We start from the raw sequence: 20,306 nt of genomic DNA on the forward strand, positions 1-20,306 counted from the left end.
TAACAAAGTGGCGTATTTTGAAATGTTATATAAATTTTAAAAATATGAATATAAGTAAGTACTCATCAGGACTAAATTTTGTAAGGAAACTAAATGTTACAACTTGGTAATTCGGATTTTACACCTGATAACTTCGAGCGAGAATAGAAAAATTACGAGAACGAAAATAATAAGAAGAATTAATTTTATGAAAATTCTAAACAGACGGCATGTATGCGTCTATTATTTTAAAAAATGCTCTTTTTATTTTACATCAAATGTGCCTTTCAGTTCGCCTTTAAACGAATATGCAGCAGAAAATTTTATCTTTTACAAGATTTCAAAATAAAATCTGAATTACGATTTATTTATTTCTTTACTTATTTGTTTACTTTCCATTTTTTTGGTAAGATAGAATTTTAGGAATAATTTTTAATTTTTTTTTTAAGATAAAGATAAAATTTTAAGAGTAATTTTTTTGGTAAGTTTTAGGAGTAATTTTTAAATGTCCAAATGGGAATAGAATTTCAGACTTAAAAAAAAGTTTCGTTTCTTTAAAATTCTTAAGAAGGCATTTACCAATTTCTACTAAACTCACTTTTTTTTTTTTTTTTTTTTCTTTCGAAATCAGTTTCTCACTCAAGTAAACAAGTAATCATCTGATAATTGTCAATCTTTTTTCTTTTCCATTAGGTAAAGTATCCGCGACTACAAATGAGAATATAAATTTTGCTATGATTCGAAATTTTTTCCCGCTTTTATCAATCTTGCATGCCACCATTTTTTCCCCTTTTCTAGTAAGTTTATAATCTTTTGTTCATTATCTAGCATCTGCTTTCAGTTCAGACATGAATGAAATTTTATTAACCATGTGCTTAGATTATTTAATTTTCTTCTTGACAAAATAATCTATATTAGATTTAGCACTATTCTCAACGCACAACCATATTTCCCCAGCTTTGCGAAAGGTGGAATGAAGTCATTGCCTCATGATGGCTAGGAGCGCAAGTCGGTGGAGAGAAAGGTCCAGCGGTGGGGTGGTTTTGACAAATTAAAACGATCGTCCATCAAGAAGGAGTATCCTTTGTGCATCCAGTTGTACCCTAACCACTTCATAATGCACGTCACGGGGGTTGCAACCTCCGAGTCATAGAAGGGCAGTCAAGCAGCTCTAAAATATCGTTAGGAACGGAAGGATGAGTTTCAAAGGGCCCGGACAAGGGGAGTGAGGGCCCTAGAATTGAGATACGGCTCACGATAGAATTTTCTTTCATTCGTTTGTTATTTTGTGCCATTTAAGAATAATATTACTATTGCTTTTTTCCCAAAATGTATCCCTCTTATAATGCAGAGGGACTAGCTGTTAGCTAGAGCGCTAAACTCAGTAGCGTCCATGTACCTCAAGAAGAGCAATTTATGACTTTTATACAGCTTCAGAGATGCATTCGGTCTAAACTGGCTGCACAAGCTAGGCAGGCCTTACTTTCATTTGCTTTATTTGATGAATCAAAACCCATAAAATTGACGGTACGTTCCAGAATTACCTGTCAAGGAAAACAGAGAGCTAAATTTTTTAGGTTATACAATTAATATTCTATCACAATCAATTGAATTTACGCGATTCTGGTCGCAGTTTGTAGCAGAAAAGTTTTGTAAAGCATATAAGTGTTCCAACAAATTTTAAGAAATATTTATTCTTTATTTTTTTTAAGCTTTATTTGTACTTTTAAGTTTTGGAAATGAAAAGTGATAATAAAAGGTTAAGATAATATAGGTTAAAATATTTTATAAAATAACAAGTTTCTAGACAAAACTGTTTTTGTTTGAAAAATGTACCATCCAAAATTAGAATAACATTATATGAAATCATGTTCCTTTATATGTAATCCTATATATCGTGGTTAAGATAATCGAAATCATGAATTTTGCCAGTAATATAACGTCTTCATGTTTAATGAATTTACATTATAGGTTTATGACGAATTACAGCATTTCCCCTCCACCGTCTCATATGTTATTCTCGTACTATATTAACACGTCTAGATGGCAGGTGAAAGACACATATTTCGAATTCTATCGAATGAACACTTGATTTAATCTGTTATACTTCAAAAGTATTTTACGACTTCTGAAGTGGCGCAGGAACTAAACATACGGTAGACGATAATCTTAGCGCAAACACATTGGCGCAGTTTGGCGATTTTTTGCGGAAGAATGATGGCACATAGCTGCCAGAATTTGGCAATTTGTACTAAAGAAATTTTGTTAATGCGTAAGTACCTCTTCTTTCACCTGGGATGTCGTCCAGTGTCTTGTTTTCCTCTCCAGTCATCCTTTTAAGTGGAAAAGAAGGTAAGGAATTATCTCCTTTCACCTTCCGTAATAACAAATGAAATACACGTCGTTTGAGTCCACCGATGGCACAATTAATTTTTCCTATTTCTCGGCTTCATAACATATGATAACCTTTAGCATAAAACAATGGTCCTATTAACTATGTATTTCCAGATTAACAAAATTATAGTTCGAGTAATTCCAAATATGCTTTACATGACACTAAGAAAATTTAATTTCGATTCATCGTAAAGAAAATACATATGTACTATTATAGCATAATGAGTTATTTTTATATAAAAATTCAGATAATAATACAGGTACAAGTGTACTTTTTAACTTCATTGTGTATAATAAATTTTGTCTCTCTTGAAGGCCTTGCAGAATCTATTCCAATCATAAGAAAGTAAGTATTAATTGCAATAAAAGAGACAGAAAAAAAAAAATTGCGTTTAGTTCTTGCTACATTCGGAACAAGAGGGGGGGGGGGAGAAAAAAAGGGATGAAGAACATGCTTATAAAACCAAGTTCCAAAAACCTAGATGAATTATTGATCGTATTTATATTTCTCCAAAGCAAAAAGCAAGTTTTTAGACACCGCAATAAGAGCCAACACTGATTTCAACACAAAATGCAACCGAATTCCCTAGTTTTGTCTTTCATTAAAAGTGCTACTCAAAGGTAACAAGTGAACAGACCTTGAGATCCTTCAAAAAATAATCGAGAACAGTTTTCGAAAGATACAACAGTTGCTCGAGGGCAACTCGTTTCTGGAACTGGTTGAAAACGATATTGTCGTCGGGTTAGAATCGAACACGAAGATGGATCATCTTACTTGCACACCGGAACACAATTAGTTCAAGGGCACACGGGATGGCAGATTTGCAAAGAAGGTCCTACCATGGAAAACCTTTTCGGTGAGAAACTGACGCTACTGAGTTGCTATAAGACGAGTTGCTTGAGAAGAAAAAATATATTTTATTACCCGAATACCTTGCCATCTAGTTAGACATCGATAGTGACAAAAAGCAAGCAATGGGAGTTTCGTATATCACTTCGAAATTTTGCGTATTTTCCCTTCTTTGAAATGACTTTTACATTAAATAATTAACATTAGCTTGAAATAAATTTAAGATCTTTTTATCTTATAAGCAGTCTTAAAACATTCCCCAATAGTAGACCATTTCTTTTATAACTACTACGTTCATTTCCTTCCAGATATAATCCTTACGTTTTTCGCTTTACTTTTTGCCGCCCAGATGGTATGGAGGTTAGGGGACCCGACTGCGATACCAAAGGGCCTGGGTTCGAATCCCGGAGAAGACACTGTTGTAATTGTCCATCCCTTTATAGGAGGCAAATGCGACCCACCTGTTAGGTGCCTCCATAACAAAGTGACCACCACTTTTGTGCTTAGCTGTGGCCGAGCTGAAGTCGGCTGGGGGCTCGCCATTGGGGGTTGGTGGAACGTTTTCGTTTTTTTTAAGCGAATCAATTGCAGTTTTGTAATTACTACCTATTTTTTTGCTTTTTTAAAAGAAGAATTTAAAATTAGTTTGCATTAGCTAGTGAACTTGTCTTTCGCTGTCAATTAATCATCATCATATGCGTTGAAAGTAGTAAGAATTACGGCATTGTTGGTGTTTAATAAGAAGTGCCCGATCATCTAATAAGATAATCGATAAGTTGGCTTCAAACTTGAGAACGAAAATCAAAGTACACCTTTAAGGCTTTACTGAATTTTTCAACATACTTTTCCCAACATATTCATCGAGAAATTGGGTTTAGAAGCATTCTTCTTTCGGAGAATACGAGACAATATACATTATAGGAAGCCATTCAAGTATATTAAGATTACACAATAGTTTTTCCTTAAAAAGAATGAAAAGTTACAGATGGGATTTCCCGAGGCTAAACTTCGATTTTAGCACCTTGATGCACGTAAAATTATTACATATAGGTGTTTACAAGCCTAAAGGCATATGCAAGTATAATGTAAGTAAAATTTCTGAGTCTAGAAGTGATATATTAACAGATCATGAAGGTATGGAAGTTAAATTCGTTAAAAAAAATTATCGAAAATACATTTAAGAAAAACTGGATTTTCAGATGATTTTGTATACGAATTAACCTGACAAGATAATACAAATGATGACATCTATGAATCCCCTGCGTTGGGCTGGAAGAACCTTTCATTGATCTAAAAGTAATAAATATTTTGATTTTATACTGCAAAAACGTTACGGTACTCATCCAACTTTTTAATGGTTTCAGATCGATTTTTATAATTCCAGTAGTATTCGCATTAGAGTAAAGTGACTTCTTAAGTACTGTTTACTGCGGGAATTTTCTTTTATTAATCAAAGTATCCTGCACCGGAAAATACCTATACTATAGCACAACCTTCACAAAAATGAGTGTTTGTTCTATTATCATTTTATATTAGTAAAACAAAAGATCTCCAAAAGGGCCAAAATTTGGATTTCACTACAGATTTTCTAACTGCAGATCTTACTTTAAGTTAAACTGTTAGAATATTTTGACTATCAACAGCCTGTCATAAAATAAATAAATAAATAAATGAATAAAAAACCTGAAAGGTTTCAGATTTTAAATTACGCCCAAAGGCGCGTTTTTTTTTTTTTTTTTTAACTTGTTGTGTGTTACCTTTATTTATTAAATATCATGTTCTACGTACTCAAACCATAAGTTCAGTTCAACAGCAGTATTTCAAAATAATTTTAAAATAAGCATATCTTTAGAATTTCGGATTGTCAGTCTCCCGCGCTGGAGATAAAAATGATAAAAGATCCCGCGCTTTTTCTGTACGACGATGCCATTGCTCGCTTTGAAATCCTTGAGTTTGATAATCAAAAATTCGTTAGTTTTACAAAATATGAAATCGATAATAAAACAAATGTCAAATTCAAATTAGGGCATCCACATGCCCATATTCTATGGAAGATTACGTTATTCAAATTTTGATGGCTGTAGGTACCGTTGCTTTATCACAATGTAATTGCCCATCCCTTCATAGGAGGGATATGAGAAACATACATACATTCATGCAGATTCTTCATTATTTAATTTTTTTGAATGTAAGACAGGCCGATAATATATGGTGGCAACGATTTGAAAAGGGATACAGCTTTTTAAAGTTTTCAACGCAAAATGCCAAAACGAAATTAATAGTCCTCCAGGGAAAATTACCCCTTTGGACTAAAAATTATGATAAATCATTATTCATCATTTAATTTTTCATATAAAAGAAAACATGTTTACAGAGTTTCATATTACAATGTTGTGTTGAAACATTTACATTTCATATTAAGCAAGTTCAAGGTTGAGTTTCACTTTTTAATAAACTTAAGTATGTATGAGTGATATATAGGAGATCATTAGTATAAAACACTTTCTACTTTGTAAATAAATCCCAGAAACATAAGATCATCCTATATTCGGAAAAATATATATATATATATTTTAAAAAGCTTCTTTCTAAATTTGACTTTCAGTTTGTTGTTTGTTTAATCGTTTGCCACAGAGTATGCCAGGACTATCGCAAGAAGGTAAATATGCCCAGCTTCATAACTACAAGCGTTGGAGGTTACAGATACTTTGATGCACAGTTTGGCAGTAAAACCATGCAGTTTTCCGAGACTAAAAGTTTCATTTCACAGAAATATTTGAAAACCAAATAAGCTGGAAATTCCAGAAATCATTTTCAAAATAGTAATATAGAACATTCGTACATATTTGGGATTTTGACTTCTGTGTATATAGGATCGAATGTAGTGGCTTTCTGTTCAATATGTGTTGTAGTTTGTCCCTTTCTTCTTGTTTGTTGCTTTGTATTTATATTCTCATCTATCCAAATTGTGTAAAAATAAATTTTGAAGTTAATATTAAGTTTCTAAGAGCATAATTTCTTTATTCCATGTGAAAATTCAATTATTTCTTTGTGAATACCTGACTTGTTTTATTATTCTGTTGCCATCTCCCTTTTTATAATAAAGAATAACTGCCTTGAAATTTTCAGTGTAATTTGCATTCTGCGTCTTCGATCTGCTATTAAAGCAGTAATGTTTTTTAAAAGGAAAAAACAAGTCAATAACGGAATTCAAATTTTCGTTAGATAGGCTTCTGAAGGTAAATTCATAGCATTAGATATATTCTAAATTCAGCATTGGTTCAACTATTTAAGGCTTTTACTTCGGAAAGCCATCCGCGATATACTTTTGACACTCAACATCAACTAATCAAGGATTCCACTCAACTTTTATCTTCCGTCACTGCAACCAATGTCCTACAATTCCAACGTAAAACCTAATTCCACGTCAATAAACGTTGACCGGGCAGCTGAATCTCTCTAGCGAAACACGACATCTGCCACGAATTTTTGTGTCTCGATCCTCTGCATTCAAACCAGACAGAATGAAACGAATCTCCTCTCCGCTCTAGACCGCCGGTTATAAATAAAATAAAAACGAGAGAGAGAGAGCTCATGGGGTAAGCCGAAGGGGTCGGCCCGATGACAAGCTGAATTGAGTTGTAATTGGATGACAATTGAGCTGCTGTTAGCGGATGCATCCTTCCCACCCTCATTTGAATACAAGGCGAGGGTATATTATTGCATCAAGCTAATGATTTTCCTCAGGAAGAGGTGTCCCCAAAGTGCAGCCTGATACCCCAACGAGGTTGTTAGCAAGGAGGGAATAAATACCTCCTTTTAAAAGAGCGTAATTGGATGAAAAGCTAAACAATGTAACACCTCAATATAGTATTTTTTGCTTGACAACGGAATCCGCTTATGAAGGTTTTGAAGATGATGAAATGTAGGCATTATATAGCTTTGTTCTAGGGTACCTGAAGGGGAGAAAGTTTTAAACTTTCCTCTTACATTTAGTGAAGAGTTTAATGAATCTGTCCATAGTTATAAAACAATAACGATCTGAGTGAAATGTAAATTTCTGTATTGGATAAAGGTAGAGGAAATAAAAAAGATAGGATATATTATCAGATAATAATAGAAGAAGCAGATAATATAGGATAAGATAAAAAATAGAATATTGAAAAAAAATCTGAAAGCTTTCGGAGAACCTTTCTTTATTTAACATCATGTTCTTCGCACTTAAACCATAAAATTCTATTCAACAGCAATATCAGAAAATATTTGAGAAGAGAAATCTTTCTTCTTTAGAAATGCACAAATGTTGCAGGAGTTAGTCATTAATATGTCTTTTAAAAGTATTGGTCATTAATACATCTTTCGTTAATTCGGACATCTATCGATGGCATCACATCCAGATTCATTTCAAGCAACATTTAAGCTAAAATCACCACAAAATGTTGATAGATGTTGTGATATGTCGTGCATTTAACACAGTTAAGGCGTTGAGTAGCACAGTTTTACTAAAAAATCATAAGCTAGAATAACTATGAAATCTTTATTTAACAAGAGTTTACTTAATTCAGATAGAACGCATATATAATGTAAATCAAAGCTAACAGTGTTTACAAACATTTAAATTGTTGAAATAAAGAACTTACAAGAGATTCATTTATAAGTTTTAATTATTTTAAGGCTTAACTACTGGGCAATATTATCAGGAGTATATTCCATAAAAACAAGGTGACATGTTGAAAAGAATGAAGCATAAATACAATGCAAGTACAAAATATTTTTAAGACTTCTGCGTTAGAATATGAGTAGAATGCTCTCTCGCCCAATGTGTCGTTTGTTTTTGGCGTTGCCGACTTCCATTGCGCAAAAGTGACACTTATTTATTCAAATATGTAGCTATTAATAAGTCGAGCTAAGTGTTTAAGAACTGCACTATCTAGTTTAAAGCAAATTTATAGTTTTTGTCTTTTAAAGTTTAAACCTATACCGAAATAGGCTTTCCTTTAGTCGGTTCCGTTCCTTTCAAACTCTATGCTCCAGCCAAGGTTACTTTTTTGGGGGTAGGGGGGATTTTATTTATGATTCATTGCCTCCTATTTAATACTACTTCTGGGAGCTTTAACCTTTTTTTTATAAACCAAATAACTTCATTTCCTTCAAGAACAGCTCACTGCCAAATTTAGTTTGTAAGAAAATTTCAGATTTTTCGTAATGAATATCAAGATTATATCAGATTTCACTCGGTTCATTTGCAATAACAACAATCTTATAAGAATTATTTCATTTTCAATACGGCACCAACTTTTTTGGTATGGATTGCTTGTATGTAGAAATTTTCATAAACTTCGGTGAATTTATTGCTGAATCTGTTGTATACTCAAAGATTATTTTTCACAATTTAAATCAATGGTGGTAATTTTTTTCAGTACAGTAAGAGCTATACTTCAGTTATTATCATCCGATGATAAGTATGAACCTTATCGTCGGATGTTGTATATACATCAGAAAAATTGACTAGATATTACTTTTACTAGTAACAAAAATAAAGTTATGGGATACTAATGATAACTTTAGTAACACACTTTAAAATCCCTTAAGCTTTAAAATACCGAAAATTACATTTACGTAACTTGAACGTTATCTTGAAATATCTGAAATCGCACGTTCTTTATAATCCTACATTTATTCTCAATGGACCTTTATTAAAAAAATCCTTAGTCATGGCTTATTGGAATTTTTCTGTTATGTTTATTTTAATAGAGAGTAAACCTTTCTATGTAAATGGCTTTCCTCACAGAAACATAATCAAAATTGCTTTAGAAATACAACTTATTAGCTTTCTGCTCAATGCTTTCTTGAAGCAGCTGAGAAATTATGCCAAAGAAGTGTTATTGCTTCTAATAAATTAGTAAATGACAGTGCAATTAAAAAGGAATAACTGAGTAGTTATTCCCTCTTGCATATTATGATAACGGAAATAGAATTCGAGGCACCACATAAGTAAAAATTTACTATTTCGTTAACTGCTGACAGAAAGCATCTTGCAAAACAAGCTAAAATTGAGGACGACTGAAAACAATAGATGGCGCCACATTTCCATTTTTACAGTACTTCGCAAAAGCATTATTTTTGGCGCACTAGTGCAATCAGATTAGGAGATGGTCATTATAAAAGAAATAAGTAACTGTGATGTGTTCTCTGTCTTAGAAGCAGCATGTTCAACTCGTTGAGGATAGAATTTAAAGAGAAAAATTAAACAACACAGTTACGCTTGGCAATAACTGGAATGCTTTATCGCAAGTACCCCTCCTCCCCTCCCCCCAAAAGAAAAGTTAGCAAAAACTTACCACCTTCCACATAAAGGAATTCCTTTTTTTTCATGTACGAAATTTTTCGAAAATAAAAAAGGTGTATATAGCTAATAAAAAATTAAGCTGAATACGTTTCTTTATAAATATTGCATAATTATTCCTTTTAATATGCGTTATCAAAAATGCAAAATGAAGTTTAAGAACATTACAAATTACTCTAGTTTATTTATTCAAACTGCGATTAGTCGTAAATTAATTTACTTTATGTTGCTTTATATTATATATTTACCTAAATTAATTTTTTTTTCATAGGTTCAATAGGTGTTTCAAATTATAGTGAAGGACTATTAGTGTCAAAGTTCTAGTTTTTAAACTAGAATTTTTAAGGTCATTTCATTGTTAATATCGCATAAATATTGATTATCAGTGAACAACTTTTTAACTATTTCACTGTTATCCCGTTTGTTATCTCAAAGTATTGAGTTTAATTTCAATAACTGCCTAAATCGTGTGAAGTAAATTCTTAAACTTTAACTCTGAATTATTTCCATACTTTAAGAATATAGTTGTTGTTAACAAAGAATTTTATTTCTCTTCTTTTCAGATTTGTGCCGTTTTTTTTTTTTTTATCTTTTTACCGACGTTTTTTATTTACAGAGGGGAGAGCAGAAGTCATTATCTCCGAAAAAATTCAAAACGATGTAACGTCATAAATGCTGCTACTGAGTTTATAACAATACCTAGTTAAACTATAACCTCTCTATATATCGTGATTTTTATCTGCATATTCAATGCAAATACATTTCTCGTTTTTCCAGAGCTATCTTACTTTTAAATTTATTTATATATTTTGCTAACACTATATGAAATAATGTTGCCACTATAGAGAGAGTGAAGGTTCGTCGTTCCCACTGCAATAGATATTATTCCGAACTAATAAAGAAGGCTCACCAGCTGCCGAGCGGAGCTGAACACTGGTAGTTCCAGGCGAACGGACTGGCTGCATGGGCGCCCTCCCATGCGTAATATGAGCTAGGTTACCTTAGAAAGTCCTCCACGAAGGCATTCCTTCCCTTAAGCAGTTAGCCCAAGTGTGCTTTGCCGTAATCAAATAAACCAAACTACCACAGACACATATGTACTATCTTTATTATGATAACGAACTACCGAGTGAAGTGTTTTGTTTAAAAACATTTATGCCATCTTATATCCTAACTCGACTGTACACTATGCATTTTTTATTAAAATAAGCCACTTCAGAAATGAAGATATTAATAAGAATTTCTGATGTTTGTTGAAATTAAGTTGTTAAAACTGTATTCTAAATATTTCTATGCAATAAATTTTAATATGAACTCTGAAGGTACGCTGATTAACGAAGGCTGACTATACACATCGTTGGGTCCAGACTCTAAAATTGAGCGAATGTAAGAGAACTCTGTGAAGAGGGCAATTAAAATCTATTTTATCGACATGATAGTGGTATGAGAAGAAGGGATACGAGATTTTTGTATTCTTTTAGTAAGAGTCTCTCGTTAGAAGCCGGAATAGACATAGACAGACAGCACGAGCATACTTTGCATAAAATGAAATGATCATAATTCGTATTTATTTCCTTCTTGTAGTATATTTGTCTCTGAAGGACTATTGTTTTCGTTTTGCGATTATGCGTTGAATGACTATAAATGTCCGTTTCACTTTTCAAACTGTTGCCACCAAATGTTAGAGTCCTGCATTATATTCGAAGAAATTAAATAATGAAAAATCTGCATAAAAGTATGTATATTTCTCGCATTGTGATAAAACAACGGTACACAGAGCCATCGAATTTTGAATGACGTAATCATCCTACGAATGTGGAAGACCAAATTTGAAATTCGTTTTATAACGATTTCATATTTTGTAAAACTTTAAAGAATTTTTGAGTAACAAACTCAACGATTTAAAAGCGAGCAATGGCAACATTCTACTGGAAAGAAAAAAAAAAAAAAAAAAAAAAAAAAAAAAAAAAAACTTTTTTATCTCCAGCGCGTCGAACTGTGTATCGGAAATTCTAAAGATAGGCTCATTTTAAAATTATTTTGTGACATTGCTATTGAACTTAATTTTATGGTTTAAGTGCAAAGAACATGATATTTCAATAAATAAAGGTAACACACAAAAAGTTAAAAAAACGCCCTTTCGGGTGTAATGTAAAATCTGAAAGCATTCAGATTTTTTTTTAAGATCAGATGCAATCATTATATACTCGTACATATATATAAATATACATACAAACAAGAATTTAAACTAGTACGTGTTTTATATAAAGGCAAATTATGAAATGGTTAGACCTTGAGTGAAATGTATAAATTTGAACTTTAAATATTTCAAACGGTATCAATCAGTTTGCTTACAAGACAGGTTTCATTTCTGGACTTATTCATTTATTTCAAAGAAATCTTAGAAAATTTTATTCAAGCAAATTGCAGGTAGTTATCTAAAATCAGCTTGCGCAAATACATAGAAAACAATTTTTACTTATTCTAGGACAAATTACTGGTCGGCCAGCGTAATTGAAATATAAATTAACAATTTACAGTGTTACATTCGTATTTATATACTTTCATTTTTTATTAACTATTCAATGAGAACTTAAACTGGCGAAGATATACTTAAGTATCACCAAGATTGCAATTTAAACAATTTCAAATTATAAGTATTCCAGGTTAAACTCTGTGAATATTACATTTCCTCCCCCTGTTAACGTATTTGTCCAACATAAAATGGCTTTCTTTCTTCTGTAAATTTATCTCTTACGTATCATCTGTGAATTTGTAATTTTTTTTTTTTTTTTTTTTTTTTTACTTACGTCTGTAAGCCTTGTGTGGTGTACAAAGAATTTAAAATTTTTCAATTAAAAAAAGTTTAAAACAGAGTTATCCTCCGTTTAGAAGATTGTTCAGCTAACAACGTTTGAAAGCTATGACGGTCTTACGCACATAAAAGAACGTCAGATAAATGGTTGATGAATATTCTCTTTCTGAATAACATTTATAAAAATGAGCATGAGTAACATTCTATTTTGAATGATTTTATAAGTATCGACATGAATATTGATTTCTCCAACACAATATAAACCTGGTATTTAAGAATATCCAAAATTTTACAACATGCAAATTAGAAAAATAAAACATTCAAAGCATCTCTATTTCTAAATAAATTTGACCTTAGTTGACATTGCTGCTCGATATACATTGTATTTCAAAAAATATCGCCGTTTAGCATAACTTTTAGCTTTGAATATTGTAGCATAACTTTTAGCTTTGAATATTATAGAATATTATACACGGTCCAGTTTTATGTAGTTGCAGATTAATTCTGCGGTTTTCCGCGTTCTTTGAATATATTTTTAACCTTTGGATTTAGTACGTTTTACATTGACCATTAAGATAAATATTATAGAAGAATGTATTTTTAATGTATTTTAATAATGATCATAATTTTGAAATCGAAATTTGGTTTCACTGGGATTATATTAAAATATTAATGCAAACAACTAACCCCAGATTTGTAAAATAATGATTCCAAATTCAATAGACTAATTTTACTTTTGCTCATTTGATGAGAGAGATGTTTTGCAACCATCACTGCAATACAATAACAATAAAATGACAGCTAACCTTAAATATTAACCGTTGCAATCGACTGTTGAATTTACTACATTCGCAGTGTAAACTGATGAGGAATTTGAATTTGTAATTTGCAGATACGTTTTAGTAACTTTTCTTATTATTTTTCCCAGCTTTTCGCACAACTTAAATCAAATAAAATTTTAAAATATATAAATAAAATAGGTATGCACTTTTATATCTAGCAAAGAAAATTTTCGTTGTTATTGGCTAAACAAACAATTTACCGAGGGAAGGGGTATTTTTTTCCCTTCGCAAATAAGTATAGAAAAAACTTCAATGCATGAACACAAGAATTTGCGTTTATGATTTCCCCTGCTATACTTATAAAATTTAGAAACTAATTTCGTAAGAATTAAATAAGGTAATCCTGTGCATAACGATTTTTAAGTTAAAAAGGCATTGTTTAAAGTTTTTTTGAGTTGATTTATTTGAAGAAATATGTAGTATTTCTTCAAATAAATCAACACGAACTTGAAAATATTGAAGAAATATGTTAGAGAAGTACTTGAAAGTAATAAAATAAATATTATAATTATAGATATAAACTATTTAAACATAATATATTTATGCGGATATTGTTCTATAATCAGAAATACACATGAATGAACACTATCTGTTCAATGAGTGTTCATCTTTGTAGATATGAAAGCTGAAGTATAACGCTAATTCATCTTAACAGCGTTTAATCATTAAACTTTCACATTTGAGATCTAGGCATTTATTCGTTTTCTACAGCATTTCATTGCATTATTTCGTATTTTTAAAATTGCAAGTGAAATTCAGCAAGTTGCGACCAAAAAATAAGCCAAAGTAGTCATTCTGTCATTACTTTCCGAAACAATATTCGTATTCTTTAAAATTTCTTATAAGTACTCTACAAAAATTATCAGAAACATCGTGCATTTTCTTTCTGTTCTATATCAAATACAGTTTCTATTTGATTTTTATTTATGTTTTACTTAAATTACTATTACCTGAATTAATTTTTAAATAATTTCTTTCCGATTCTTTGTAGAAATGGTTGTGGACAAATATTCATAATTTACTGAATTTCTTTGCAAGAAATCGAGTTATTATTAATTTATATTTTATGCACGCAAATTTTAAAAAGTAAATAATTAGAAATCAGGCTTTACAAAGCATTTATATCTTTTAACTACAAACTGTTATTATAATTATTTACTTAATGCCATTTCGTTATTAGATAAGACCAGAAGGATTTCTTCTTTTTAATGTGCTGTAAAATTAACGTATAGCTAAGTATAGCTTTTCATAAAAGTAAAGTATAGCTTTTCAGTTACTGTTTAATTTATCATAGAATGAAATGTCTGTTTCTTTAAAATTATTTTCAATTAAAGGTGCAGAAAATTTTATAATTAACGATACGCATTAGTTTATATACATTTATACTTTCCACACTTTATCATATAAATTCGAACATACGCATATGTACATGGCCATATAATAGAATTTATATTTCCATTTCAGTTTGTTTTGGGATATTAGATAGAAAGAGAAGTATGGCAGAAAAAATAGGCAATATTTGACTTTTGAATGCTAATAATTTTATAGAAAACTATATGCATTTTGAAGGAAATCGATTCGAATTCCCTTTCTTCAAGAGACAAATGTATCCTGTAAATTTCTTTAGAAATACGTCATTTAAATAGAAGAAATAAAACTATTTCAAATGAGAAGTCCGTTTTCGGGATTTCTGTTATATATATAACAAAATATAAAAAGAAAAACACTAAAATAAGACCAAAGCATGTGGTTCAAAATATTTCCGAGACATTCTAAATTATGAACAGAGATATTGAACTATTTTTAAATTAGATTTAACAATTCCAACAACGCAACTGATAGAAGCATGCAAAGAAAGATCTTTAATGTTGCTCTGTTCCCATTACATATTTTTATGTATGTGACTATTTTCCATGCCAAAATTTATGCATTAGATTATGTTCACGTTACATATTTTTTTAATGATGAAGTGAAATGATGCATGAAACAACATTGCATACATACGTAGAGACATTAGGATTTTTTTTTTTCTTTTGGAAGCAAGAGATGAAATTTTCTGAAATTTGCTTAAAAGTAATCGCCTTCGCCGGGAATCGAACCACGGATCTCTGAAATACCAGCTCAGTGTGCTAACCACTACACCACGAAGGTACGCTAGAAAGGTGGGAGAAGCACCTTTTACATATAATACTCCTTTAAAATTTGTACTGAACTGAAATTTTCTAAATTAATAATTAAAATTTGTGCGTGTATTGTAGCCAGCAAAACAGTGCCAGTACATAACATTATAAAATACACAAATGCAGACTTTGTTCTTGAAACGGGCCACCTTTCAATGAAAAATCCGATGAATTTTGCTAATTATTGTTGCATTAATGAAATGTAATTTGTAATGAAACGTAAATTGCATTGTACTTATTAATTGTGCATGATAAAACTCTTGACGATATAATTAAACAAATGAATGATTTTAAAATCACATATACAAGTTCAAGGTAAAATATTTAAGAAATAATAACGAACTTACATTGTTGAAGTTCCATTTTTTTTTCCTCGCGTAGATGTTAACGAATTTAAATAAGGGAATGCACATAAAAATTAGATCAGTCATCATACTTATAATTATTATTACAATAATAACAATCTATCAGGACGCGGGATGGTTTTTAAGTGCAATTATTTTTCTAATAGCTTTAGTCAGTATCATTAATTCCTAATCTTTAAAATGGATCCTCAAAAACGTTTTTCTATTGCGTTTAATAAATCTAGATTGAAAGTTGAGAAAAATTACTAGACAAAAATATCCTATCACGTGACAGTGGATGCTTAAGATCGTCTTCCAGCAGTGCAGATAAACAGCTAACTTAAAATTTAATGTTACAAGATAAGAAAACGGAATACGTGCGTTGCTCCCAAATGTTCCATAAGAGTGTTGCATGATATAAAGCATTCAAAAGTACTTAAATTACATTATGGATGTAAGGGTTTAATAAAATTATCAGCTAAATACATTGTTGCTATAAGTAATACAAATATGAGATTTTTCAACACTTATATATATATATATATCATTGAGAAGTATTGCTTTTTTAACTCTTTTTTATCACACTAATTAGTAATGCAGTGTTATAATTTTGGAAAGATATAAATAAAATAAAGAAAGCAAGTATAAAATCATGTCACAATATTGCTTTTAAATATTTCAACTGTTGCATTGATAAGCAGTATTCGATTATGATTTAAGCGATAAATTAAAGATATTTTTTTACGCTATGAATGGCAATAGCTCTCAAGAGATGATTTTTTTGTCAAGCCACAGGAAGGATTAATTCTGTGACAGCGTAATGTAAGGCGAAAACTATAAACCCCAGACCAGTGGTTCTCAACCAGGGTGGAATTTTCCCCAGGGAGGGAATTTCATAGTTTCAGAGGGGATGCGGTCAGCATTTTATATAGCTGTTAAGTATTTAGTTTTAATTTATGAACATAAAAAACTACTTTTATTCAAGTTTTGGTATTTATCAACATTTGCTATACTTTGTTACGTTTAATTCATAACGCAATAAAAAATAATCTAAGTTTAAATAAATGTATATGTATTTTTCGAGTTCGAGAAAGGGGAGCAATAATGATGACAGGGGTGCATGACACAAAAAAGGTTGAGGACCACTGAAATTTACTATATAAATTTCTAATATGAATATGCATATTTGAGGGAATATGAATCTTTGTCTGGTTTGTTTTTTCTACGAATTCGGAGAAAACAAATCTCCAGAGTTTCCATTTTTGAACTTATTTCCATTAGTTTTTTATTTTACATAACTACTAATTATAGCAATTACTAAACCTGTAGAAATTTCTATAATTAGTTACTCAGTTTAGTAATTTCTATAATACTAGGAACAGGAATTACTAAACCGAAATGAAAGTAATTACTTGGTCGAATATAAAAAGTTTTAACCAACTAACTACATCTTTTAGTAGCTTAAAATTACAGTTAATAAAAAAAATATCCCTCCCCAAAAAGCGTCCTTTGATTACTGACAGCATAGATTAATTAGTCAAACAATTAAGTAATAAAACTTGCAGAGGAAATTTCTTCAAAACGGAACTACATTTTCGTATAAAGTTTAGATTTTAAAGCTGGCAATAATCAAATGGCAAATGGAAGAATTTTCACGAGCAAGTATTTGTAATTTATAAGGCATTTTTACTCAGTTTCTTTGATTTCTAACTTTCGAAGTATGCCCAAGTTACAGTATATTTATTAATTGTAATTTATAAGTTAAATAAAAAGTTTTCGCATCTATCTTTAAATTAGATTCATGCAACTCATTATTATGTTGACAAAAATAATTTCTGTGAATATAAACATGTAACTTTTTAAATCCTCTAATAATATTGATTGATTTATAATTTAGAAATAGAGTATACAAAATTAATTCCATATTACATGAGCAAATAATCATCCCACAATGAAAGCAATGTTTTATATTAGTTACTTCATAATTTTACAAGATAAATTTTTTATTACAGATACAGCTTATATATTTTCAAAAAGCAAAAAAATTATACCATTATATTTAATTATTAATATAAAGGCTACATTTAATGCATTATATAAAAAAGAATACCAGGAAATCAGAAATCATTTACACCTATCTGCAGAAAATTATGCGCTGTCGTTGAATTACTGTAAACACACAACTAAAAAATTATCATTTATATATTTTGAATACAGTATTAAAACTTGTGTAGTCGATTTTCTTATTAATACAACAAACTTAAAATCTTTAAGCATATAGTTTATTTCTAAAAAATATAATAGCAAAACGTCAAATTTAGTGTTAAGGTAAATCCTACGTTGTAATTATTATAATTTCAATGCAAAGCTTCTATACATTGAAATGATAATTTTGATACTGGTTACTTCGCGACTAGTTTTTTACTTTATCAAAGCAAATTTTGAATAATGTCATATGTTATGATTTTTTTTTAAATTTACTTTTTAAAATAACGTTTTTCTTTAAATATTCAAGTAAGCACCAGAAGCAGATACTGCTTGAGGAATTTTGTGTGGAAAATCCCTCAAGTAAAGCAAAGTTATTGACATATTTTCTGAAATTTGTTTGTTTTCAGTATATCATGAAATATAAAACATCTATTAAAGAACCAACACTGTTATAGAAAAATGCATGGATTATCTCAACATTGGGAAAAACCTAAATTATTTACAGTCTTTATTCACAGTTTTGCAAATTTAACTATTGTAGAGTATAATTACACAATACATCAATAACTCATCTCATCCCCCTTTCGCAAAATTGTTTGCAATTATGTTTTGACACATAGCATGCGTGTGTGCAAAAAACCGTTGGTCGATCAACAAGTGTAAAAATCAGCGCACCATAAAGCAATCAAAATTTCATCAGGCTGAAAAGCGAAAGGAGAAAAAGAATCTATAAACAAAAAAAAAGCATCCATCACTTACTTACCTCGGCGTAGGTTGAAGTAGCAGCGCTAATGTCAAGACAGCGGAAGTCCAGCACCAACTGTCACTTTGGCTGAACCCTAAAATCTATGACAAGGGAGAAGAATCAGTAGAGCACAACAAAACCACAGGAACGTACGACTGACACTAGACGACTACTACTACTAAAACTCTCCCTGTTACCATGAAAGCGTGGCAACGAAAACGACGCCCGCCGCTCGTCCGGCTACACGGCCAATAAGCTGCCAGGTGACCGTGACGTCACGCCACTGCGTGTGCAATCAGATGTTCCGAATGAGTGCACAATCTGATTAGTGGCCACGTCCAATAGCGGTCGAAGCCCCGCCTTTAGAAACCACGCCTCGGACCACCCGCCCACTTGACAGTGAACGATACCGCCATCTATTAGGTGGAAAACGTACTGACGGAAGAAGAGAGTTGTCGAGTTGTGATGATTTATTACGGTTTTTGCACTCGTGCAGTTAATTTTGATGATGATTCGGAGTTACGCCGGCGTGTGCGTACAGTTTACTCCCTGACTTATTAGGAGCACTTTATTCTTTCACTCCTTGTGTGTTGAGGAATATTTTTTTTTACTTCTTTTCAATACAATTGACTACTTTTTTTTTAAAGGTTTTTCAAAAAACGTGAATCTTTTCTTTGCTTTGGCATTTATTTACCTTTTCATTAACTACACAAAAAGAAGATATAAAGTACAGTAAATTCAATTAAAAACTCAGTTGCCAACCGATTTCATGTAATTTGGGGAAAGTGCGATTTTTAACTTTTTAAAATTACGAAGAATTTAAAAACGAAATTACGAAGAATTTATTCTTATTATTGAAATATGAAATTTGAAGCGGCTCGAGTGTCATTCATATTAATTAAATTAAATCATATCAAACATGAATTTTTTTTTTGCTCTACTACCTTAAAATAATTTATATAATCATTTTAGTGAATTATTATTTATAGCAAGAATTTAATTTTATGCCTTAAACCTATTCTAAAATTCCCAATGTAATGCGTTTTCTTAAAAATAGTTGAATTTTCGGATTTTTCTAGCAGTCGAATAGTGTCATACATTCAAATCTTAATGTTTTAAAATAAATTGAATTGGTTATTTTCATTATAATATATTTATTACAGTTGAAAAATCTCCAGTAAATTAGTTTTGGACTTGGAGCTGAATTAATAACAATTTTTATTGCTCTTAAAATTCTAATGGTTCGAAATTGCGTATCCCTTAAATCTTTTACCGGACACCTTTATTTTGAATAATTTGGCAATGATAATATTTTTATTTTTATTTTTTAACAGATGGAAGCAATGTTATTATCGATTCGACTTATCTATAAAGTTCTCTTCTTCTACAAATAAAAACTTACGCAGCCTTATAGTTGGCAGTTGACTCACGCGACATGACAAGTTTTGCTATTGAAGCGGCTAAAGAACTTTAGTTTTATATCATCCCGTCTTGGCAAATAGCCAATTGTTATTCCATGGGGCAACTGGCTCTTAATTTATCTTTCAGACTTTTCACATTTATTCAAAATGGTAGCTTTAGTTGCCTAACAAATAGTCTAGAA

At 30.8% G+C, this 20,306-nt stretch overlaps 1 protein-coding gene across 2 annotated transcripts in view; it reads right to left on the reverse strand.

The window, feature by feature from the left end:
• LOC118189817 (paired box protein Pax-6-like) overlaps window positions 1-18,914 on the reverse strand; it is a 183,846-nt gene extending 164,932 nt beyond the window's left edge. For both annotated transcript variants that reach the window (XM_085817505.1, XM_035360491.2), the window contains exon 1: window positions 18,722-18,914. The gene's annotated coding sequence lies outside the window, so the exon portion shown is untranslated. The remainder of the gene's footprint in view (window positions 1-18,721) is intronic.
• Window positions 18,915-20,306: the final 1,392 nt, after the last annotated feature.

Source organism: Stegodyphus dumicola, chromosome 5 (assembly GCF_044657685.1).
Source record: "Stegodyphus dumicola isolate Sdum_Otavi_A_Nest chromosome 5, ASM4465768v1".
NCBI classification, from domain to species: Eukaryota; Metazoa; Arthropoda; class Arachnida; order Araneae; family Eresidae; genus Stegodyphus; species Stegodyphus dumicola.